Below are 9,724 nucleotides of genomic sequence, written 5' to 3'. Positions count from 1 at the left end.
AAAAGATAGCCTTTTCAACAAATGGTGCTGGTTCAACTGGAGGTCAGCATGCAGAAGAATGCGAATTGATCCATCCTTGTCTCCTTGTACTAAGCTCAAATCCAAATGGATCAAGGACCTCCACATAAAGCCAGACACTCTGAAGCTAATAGAAAAGAAACTGGGGAAGACCCTTGAGGACATCGGTACAGGGAGAAAGTTTCTGAACAGAACACCAATAGCGTATGCTCTAAGAGCAAGAATTGACAAATGGGACCTCATAAGGTTACAGAGTTTCTGTAAGGCAAAGGACACCATCAAGAGGACAGATCGGCAACCAACAAATTGGGAAAAGATCTTCACCAATCCTACATCAGATAGAGGGCTAATATCCAATATATATAAAGAACTCAAGAAGTTAGACTCCAGAAAACTGAACAACCCTATTAAAAAATGGGGTACAGAGTTAAACAAAGAATTCTCACCTGAAGAACTTCGGATGGCAGAGAAGCATCTTAAAAAATGCTCAACTTCATTAGTCATTAGGGAAATGCAAATCAAAACAACCCTAAGATTTCATCTTAAACCAGTCAGAATGGCTAAGATTAAAAATTCAGGAGACAGCAGGTGTTGGAGAGGATGTGGAGAAAGAGGAACACTCCTCCACTGCTGGTGGGGTTGCAAATTGATACAACCACTCTGGAAATCAGTCTGGCGGTTCCTCCGAAAACTGGGCACCTCACTTCTAGATATATTCTTTACTTACATTTCAAATAGTGTCCCTTTTCCTGGGAGTCCCTTCCCCTGAAAATCCCATAAGCCATCTCCCCTTCCCTAATCAACCTTCCCTTGCTTCCCTGTCCTGGTATTCCCTGTCCTGTCCCTTTACACTACAGCATCAAGTTTTTCCAGGACCAAGGGCCTCTCCTCCCTTTGGTGTCTAATAAGACTCTCTTCTGCTGCCTATGTGTCTGGAGACATGGGTAACTATGTGTGTACTCTTTGGTACACATGTTTTTGGTACCTGGGAGCTCTGGGAGTACTGGATGACTCATGTTGTTGTTACTCCTGTGGTGCTGCAAACCCCTTCAGCTCCTTGGGTCCTTTCTCTAGCTCCTCCATTGGGGGCCCTGTGCTCAGTTCAATGGTTGGCAGAGAGTGTCCCTCTCTGTATTTCTCATGCACTATCCAAGCCTCTCAGGTGACAGCTTTATCCTGCTCCAGTCAGCAAGCACTTGTGGGCATCCATAATAGTGTCTGGGTTTTCAGAGGAAAAGGAGGAGAGAAAAAAACATCAGACAAGAACATGCTAATCAAAATCCATCCTCATCCACACTGACTATTACAGAACCAGACACAACGGAACAGTGATTTTCTTTTTTTTTCTTTTTTCTTTTTTATTAGATATATTCTTTATTTACATTTCAAATGTTGTCCCTTTTCATGGTTCCCTCCCTCCCTGAAAATCCCATAAGCCATCTTCCCTTCCCCAGGAAACCCTCCCCAGTTCACTGTCCTGGTATTTCTCTACACTACAACATCAAGTCTTTCCAGGACCAAGGTCCTCTCCTCCCTTTGGTGTCTAACAAGGCCATCCTCTGCTGCCTATGCATCTGGAGCCATGGGTAACTCCACGTACACTCTCTGTTTGATGCTTTTGTCCCTGGGAGCTCTGGGAGTACTGGGTGGCTCATATTGTTCCTTCTATGGTGCTGCAAATTCCTTCAGCTCCTTTGGTCCTTTCTCTAGCTCCTCCATTGGGGACGCTGTGTTTAGTTCAATGGCTGGCTTAGAGTGTCTCCCTCTGTATTTCTCATGCACTAGCAGAGCCTTCCAGGTGACAACTATATCCAGCTCCCCTCAGCAAGCACTTGTGGGCATTGATAATAGTATCTGGGTTTTGTAACTGTTTATGGGATGGACTTTGGTGGGGTAGCCTCTGGATGGTCTTTCTCTCAGACTTTGGTCCACCCTTTGGCTCTGTATCTCCTTCTGTGGGTATTTTGTTCCCCTTTCTACAAAGGACCCAAGTATCCATACTTTGTTCTTCCTCCTTTTGGGCATCATTTGATAAGTGAAATGTGTCTTGGGTTTTCCCAGCATGTAATAAGTTTATATACTCCACTATGTTCATAGCAGCCCTATTTATAATAGCCAAAAGCTAGGAAGAACCCAGATGTTCCTCAGCTGAGGAATGTATACAGAAAATGTGGTATATATACACAATGGAGTACTACTCAGCCATTGAAAACAATGAATTCATGAAATTCTTAGACAAATGGATAGAACTGGAAAATATCATCCTGAATGAGGAAGCCCAATCACAAAAGAACACATATGGTATGCACTCACTGATAAGTGGATATTATCCCAGAAGATTGCTGTTCCTCCTATGGGGCTCTAAACCCCTTCAGTTTCTTGGGTCCTTTCTCTAGCTCCTCTGTTGGGGTAACTATTATGTTATACCAAATCAGCACTCAGCCATAGTCTCTATGCAGTTTCCCTCTTATTGATCTCTTGAATTTGTTATAATAGAGTGATCATTTTGTGTATAACAAGGTGTAAGGCTTGACCAGGAGGAGGTGAATTTTGAATGATGTCCAACTGTGTTTATGTTGGAGTAGCTACCTTTACAGTATAATAAGCAACTTACTTTCTAAATGGTATTTCCAGTTAACAGGAGTCTCGAAATGTTCTAGAGTCACTCCATTCACAGGAAGTTTTAAACAAACTCCCTTCAGTGGGATAACTTCTAATTCCCTAGTATTCAAACTATGAGGTCAGCAAAAGAAAACAAGCAACTAAGAAGTATAGGTTTAATCCAAGAAATGAAACAATAAAACAAAACAACAAAAACAACTCTGGCATAAAAAAGGTTTATAGTTTTGAGAGTACATTATCTCCTTATAGACTAGATATTGTTATGATATTATTTTTTTGCCTGAGATTGCAGAATATCAAGAGTGAGCATGGTTCTAGAATTTAAAATAACTGTGGTTTCTGGAATTATCAGTATTCAAACAAAATTGAGGCATGTTATGAAACATGAAAGGGAGAAGCATTAAAGGATGCAGGAGCTTGGAATGATGTGGAAGCTTTATGAAGTAGTGTGGCTCTGGCTAACACATGCAGTGCAGTGAAATAATCTACAAAGAATTATCTTCAGCCTTGTTCCAGTCTGTGACACTCCTGCCTTTTTATATATTCTAGGCCACACTGGATCACAGTTAATACTCCCCCCCCCAAAACATTGTTTGCAGATGAGTGGCTGCATACAGTGTGTAATTATTAGGCTATATTTGGGGCATGGGATGAGGAGAGAGGCAACAGCACTCTTCCTATTGCCCCTGTTTATCTGGAGCAGGATGGGGCAGGTGCAGATGAAGATTGACAAGAACCACCTCATGAAACTGCTTTCTCCATATTCTCTAATTCAAGTAATCAAGGCAGGTAATTCAAAATGCACTAGACTGAATGGGACTTTGTCTCAACTCCTCTCCAGAATTAGCAGCAATTACTCTAACTGGGACTATTTCCTTCTGAGCACTTGCCTGCTTCTTTTATTCAATGCCCACCCGAGATGAGCCAATGTGATTGAATGATTGCCTCAGACGATCACTGGACAAACAGTATTTGAATGGAAAAATCAGCCATTGTCTTTTAAGAACAGAAAGCAATGATTGCATTATTCCAGAAAGCTTCCAAAAGAAACAAATTATTCCACGTGTTAATAGCAGTCAGTAATGACCTTAATTAAAGCATTGGCTTGCACTTCTGTATATGAACTGAAGTCTTCTCTGGCATCTTTTTCTTTTCCCTTTCCTTTTTCTTTCTCCTTTTCCTTCTTTCTTGTTTTCTTTTGTTCTTTTTTATTTTTATTTTTTATTTTTGTAAAATCACACAGAAAATCTTCTACATTTGAAGTTCTGATTTAATGTCACTGGTTAAATTTTTTTCACCCTGAAAATGATTACAGCAATCTTCAGTGTTCATGAGTGTAAATTTCACTTATTTGTGGCTCAGTAACTCTGGTTTCAGTTTCCTACCCAAAGCTACAAAATCACTTTGAAGATTGCCATCTAAGTAAATTAAGCCAGCAAGTCAACACACTGGTAATGTCATACCCAAGAGGGCACTTCAATGCTTATAGCTGCTACTTTGGGCTCTAACAAGACTTTCCCAAAGCTGAAAGCATTCTGAAGCTCAGAGAATGCATGCAACATAAACCTTTACTTCAAAAATAAACTTTGTATTTTGAAAACAAACCATTTATTGGTTGTGTAAAAGGTTCTTTCATTTTGTTGGGAAACAATTTAACAACTTCGGTTTATAAACATACTATGGGACAGTGGTTCCAAATGTGACCTTGGCTTTAAAACAACACAAGCAGTCTTGTTCCTTGCTCCTTACTATTAGATTGCTTAGCTGGTTGCACAAAGCACTTATCAGCCACAATTCAAGAGCTTTAAATCTTGTTTTTTTCATTTTTTCTATTGGTGCAGAAATAGAGAGAGCATTATAGGACACTTACATAAACACATGGACTTTAGTTGTAGCCAAGGCTGCTGGCATCTCCACTTAGGTGAATTATTTTCCTGGCATGTAATGCATGCCCTTTTAAATAATATATTAACCAATGGATATTTCTAAAAGGTTGCTCTGAGCTTCTGTGAAAGTCATTTGCCATGCAAATTAGAACCATACCAATCAATGGTATGCAAATCGTGTCCATGCATGTAAGGGCAGACTTGTTGATCAAAGTCCAAGTCTAAAGGTCTGGACACACATTAGGCTACATATCTGTGATTTCATATCACAACAGTGGGTCTGGGAATCTAGGATGACTGGGACACCCTTATGGAACTTCCCTAATGAGGAACAATTTTATTATTCAAATGTGCACAGCAAGCTTACTTTCCTTACCACAGTTATTCTGGATACCTTGCCCTAACTGGACCTTTCTTCATACCGTTCTTTCTTTGATTCAGGTATATTTCAGCTCAGTGGACTACCTCTCCATACAGATGGACTCTTTATATTATTCTTTTATTTATTGATTGATGTTAAACTCTATATTTTATTTGCCTCCCCATTCCTCATTCCATAGCTCCTCACCACCCCCAGTCTCCATGATGATGTTCCATCGTCTCATTGGGGTCCATTGGTTGGGTGCAAACATCTGCATCTAACGCTTTCAGCTGTTTGTTGGGTCTTCCAGGGTGCAGTCATTCTAGGTTCCTTTTTGTGAGAGCTCCATGACCTCAGTAATAATGTCAGGCCTTCGGGCCTCCCCTTGAGCTGGATCCTACTTTGGGCCTGTCACTAGACCTTCTTTTCCTCAGGCTCCTCTCCAATTCCATCCCTGCAGTTCTTTCAGACTGGAAAATTTATGGGTCAGAGGATGGCAACTCCATCCGTCATTTGATGTCCTGTCTTTCTGGAAGAGGCGGGCTCTACAAGTTTCCTCCCCCTAATGTAGGGATATTCATCTAAGGTCCCTCTCTTTGAGTCCTGAGAGTCTCTCACCTCCTATGTCTCTGGTATGTTCTGGAGCGCCCCCCCCCCAACCTCCTAACTCCTGAGATTGCCTGTTTCCATTTTTTATGCTGGCCCTCAGGGCTTCATTCCACCCCACCCCTGGCCCAATACTAGATCCTGGGAGGGAAAGGGGAAGCTGCAGAAAGGGGAACATGATTTTTCTTATATTATTAAATTTGTGTTCAATTTCCACTTATAGATGTAGAACTACACGCTGGCAACACAAAAACAAAAACCACCTTTTCCTCCATTCGTTGCTTTGGGTCCTGGTGTTTTATCACAGCATTAGAAACTTTAAGGCATACCTGTTGTCTGAAACAAAATGGTGTTATCCACTAACTAACATATTTGAAAAGGAGTTACTGACCATCAGCCATCTTATTTCTGTCAATAACTAATTATGCAAACTGAGCCAAAGAGGATAGAGGATCACCACACATGCAGGATTCAAAATGTTTATGAAACAGGGTCTTATTTGCCCTGAAAACTCCATTTGTATTAGAGTAAACCAACATGCCTACCTGTATATACTAAACTGTGGCTAGGAAGCAATGAGCTGCAAAGGGCCCTTTTTTTCCTCTTCCCATTTCAAGCTAGGGAGCAGAGGGAAGAAGATGAACAAGGAAGACATTCAATCCATGCAGTGACACTATCAACCCTAGGAAATGTTACTGTTTTATTTATTTTACCTTATATCTGCCTGGTAGATATTTGTCCCACAACTTCAACACATGCATATTTGAACAAATCTTTAGATATCTGTGACCTTTGATGATATTTAATGCTTAGAGTTTAAATAATGGTGTCAAGTGTTGCTGTTCATATTCCTACAATCTGCATTATTATGAAGAACAACCCATTTAAAGCTTTGCAGGACCTCTGAAGATGTTGTTTTCATTTTCATCCTGTCTCTGTAATATGACTTCTGGGAGTTCTTTTCAATAGTTTCTAGAAATTCTTCACTAGAATTTTGAAAGAAGAGCACAAAGTCAATATACAAGTCATTGAAAATGAATCACAATAATAGTAATAATCATGGCAATAATAATAATAATGCATTATACTTGAAATACAATGCTGAGCTACACGTGCTGCTATTAGCTTGCATTCTTTACTAAGTCAGTCATTTGTGGGCATCAAGGAACATTCTGTAATTTTAAAATATAGATTAGAATACATGCACTAGGGTTCAATTATACAATGGGTTTTTGCATGTATATCTGTCTAGCATAAATTAGTATCTGTGCCTCTTCACATGTGTATGTTTGAACATATGTGCACCCAGGTGTGGAGGCTGGATGTTGATGTCTTCCTCCACTACCCTCTATTTTGTTTACTGAAGCTGGTTCTATAACTGTACCCAAATATTACCTATTCAGGAAGACATTTTGTGTAAAAGATCTGTTTCTACCTCTAAAACAATGGGGTGGCATCCTCGTATGGGAATATTGGAGATGCAAACCATGTCCAATTGCTTGTGTAGAAAATGTTCAATCCAATGAGCCATCACCCCAGGCATAAATATTTTTTAATGCAGAATTCAATGTGATCATTTCCTACAGTTGGAGATTAGAAGGATATAGATGGAATGTTTTTCTTCTTGGGTATTTTTTCCCATGCGGTCTGAGCTCTAACCTTGAGAAATTCATGTTGCCAAAGTCAAAACTGTAGAAAGTTCTCAGTCAAGGGTCTTGCAGTAGGCCCTGCAGGAAGAATTCCTCTCCACTAAATAAGAACGACAGACAGGTTAGAAGCATATGTAAGAGATCTCTAATTAGCCATATTTGGCAACTGATCTTAACAAGGAAGATGGAGATCTTTCTATGGAACAGCTTTATCTCTTAAGACAAAGTATTCACTAAAGTTAGACACATGGAGAAGCTGAGAAGAGGGGCTAGTAATTTCCTTCATTCATTTCAAAAGGAGTGGGTTTTCAGACTTTGGCAGAGATATTCTTGAACTGTATAAATTTAAATTTAAGGTACAGAGTAAAGAGCTTCTTTGGTAGATAGGAAAAGCTATAAAAAGAAATGATCAGGACCCAGAATCAGAAAGAAAAATGTGTGGTGTGAAACCAGAATTAAGGATTATTTAAGGTGTTAGATAAAATAATTGAAAACCACTTTCTATTCCTAGGAGAATAAAAAAACTGAACTGAATCTTTATTGTAGCACATTAAGCAGCTATTTAAATCAATGTAGCAACACAAAATGAACTTCACGTTTATTTGGTTACTTTTTGTGGGGTTTTCATTTTTTTTAGTATTTTTTGTTGTGTTGATTTTGCTTGGTTTGATTTTCTTTTTTATTTTGTTTTTGCTGAAGACAGAGAGAATGAAATTGAGTGCATCATCAGTGAACAGATCTTGAAGGAATTGGAAGAGATAAAGGCATATGATGAAAATATATGGGAAATTAGTTAAAAAGTAAAACAGTGCACCAGGTTTATCTCTACATCAAGAGTAATCTTAAAGTGTAACTTTGGTAGTTCAGGCCCAAATCCTCAAGGTCACTGATGAGAGCTCTCACATGCCAGTCTCAAACTTTTGGCAAAGCCTGTTGGCTCCCAGTTAGAATATCCACAGTCAGGTCATTACTTATCACTCAGCTGTCACTGATAAAAACTGGAAAGAGGAATGTGTTAGCTAGGCCAGCATTTCTGACACTGTCCTTGCTAGAGGGCAGGATGCCAGAGAAGAGTTCTGCTTCCTGGATCTTTGTTATATTTTGGTCTCAGCTGGAAGCTCTAGATGAGGATCAGCTTCTCCTGTTACCAATACTTCATCTGGTTTTGCTTTAAGTCCTACAAAGTCACCCTGCACTAGCACCTTAATTGTGCCCTATTTCCTGGGTATACATTGTGATACAGGACCTCTACTTTTTCTCTCTCTTTCTTTTACACACACACCTATGACTATAAATATATTCTCCTTAACCTTACATTCTCTTGTCCATGATTGTCATTTGAAATTTTAAGACAAAAACTCATAATCTAGTTTTCTGGTCCAGCTTCAGTGGCCTTTATGTTTTCCTAGAATAAAACAGCAGCAGCAGCAACAACAACGACAACAAACAAAGAAAAACAAACAAACAAACAAAAGGCTTCATGAAACTGCAAGGCACTCATTCTAGTAGGATAGAAAATGGGAAATAGCCTTGAACACATTGAAACTGTGGATATTTTCCTGAACAAAACACCAATGGCTAGAGCTCTAAGATCAACAATTAACAAATGGGACCTCATGAAACTGGAAAGCTTCTATAAGGCAAAGGACACTGTCAATAAGACAAAACAGGAACCTACAAATTGGAGAGATCTTCACTAAGCCTCCATCTAATAGAGAGCTTATATCTAAAATATACAAAGAACTTAAGATGTTAGACTCAGAAAAACAAGTAATCAAATTAAAAATGAGGTACAGATATAAGCAGAGAATTCTCAACTGAGAAATTTTGAATAACCAAGAAGCACTTAAAGAAATGTTCACCTTTCTTAGTCATCAGGAAAATGCAAATCAAAATGACCCTGAGATTCTACCTTACATCACTCAGAATGGCTAAAGTCAAAAACTAAGGCAGCCGCAGATTCTGGTGAGGATGCAGAGAAAGAGGAAAACTCCTCCATTGTTAGTAGGATTGCAAACTTGGACAACCACTCTGGAAATCAATCTGGTGGTTCTAAGAAAAATTGGAAATAATTCTACCTGAAGACCCAAGCATACCACTCCTGGGCTTATACCCAAAAGATCCTCTACTATACCACAAGTACACATGCTCCTTTATGTTCATAGCATCCTTATTTGTAATAGCCAGGAGATAGAAATAATCCAGATGTCCTTCAAATGAAGAATGTTTGAAATAAAAAGTAGGATTTATTAGAATCAAGTTTAAATCTTGGCTATATTCCTTGCTTGTCTGTCAACTTCATGATGTGTTCAGTGAGGTATGCTCCTTGGTAAAACTGTTATATTTACCTCAAATGTATGTCATGAAGACACAACATATGATTCAGCTAAGAACCAAAAAACAATCAAGAATTTTCACAATGAGCCAATGTGGTTGAATGGTTTTATTGGGTGACCATGATCTATGTCTTATCCTGCAATAAAAAATCATGTTTTCTGTACGGTTTTCGGTTATCTAACAGCAGCCTTGGCTTTCTGATGTGTTGAGATTTACCCATGACTTGAACTAATATCCCTGTGTTT

This window comes from Apodemus sylvaticus, chromosome 2 (assembly GCF_947179515.1).
Source record: "Apodemus sylvaticus chromosome 2, mApoSyl1.1, whole genome shotgun sequence".
Classification (NCBI taxonomy): domain Eukaryota; kingdom Metazoa; phylum Chordata; class Mammalia; order Rodentia; family Muridae; genus Apodemus; species Apodemus sylvaticus.
This window is presented reverse-complemented; position numbering follows the sequence as displayed.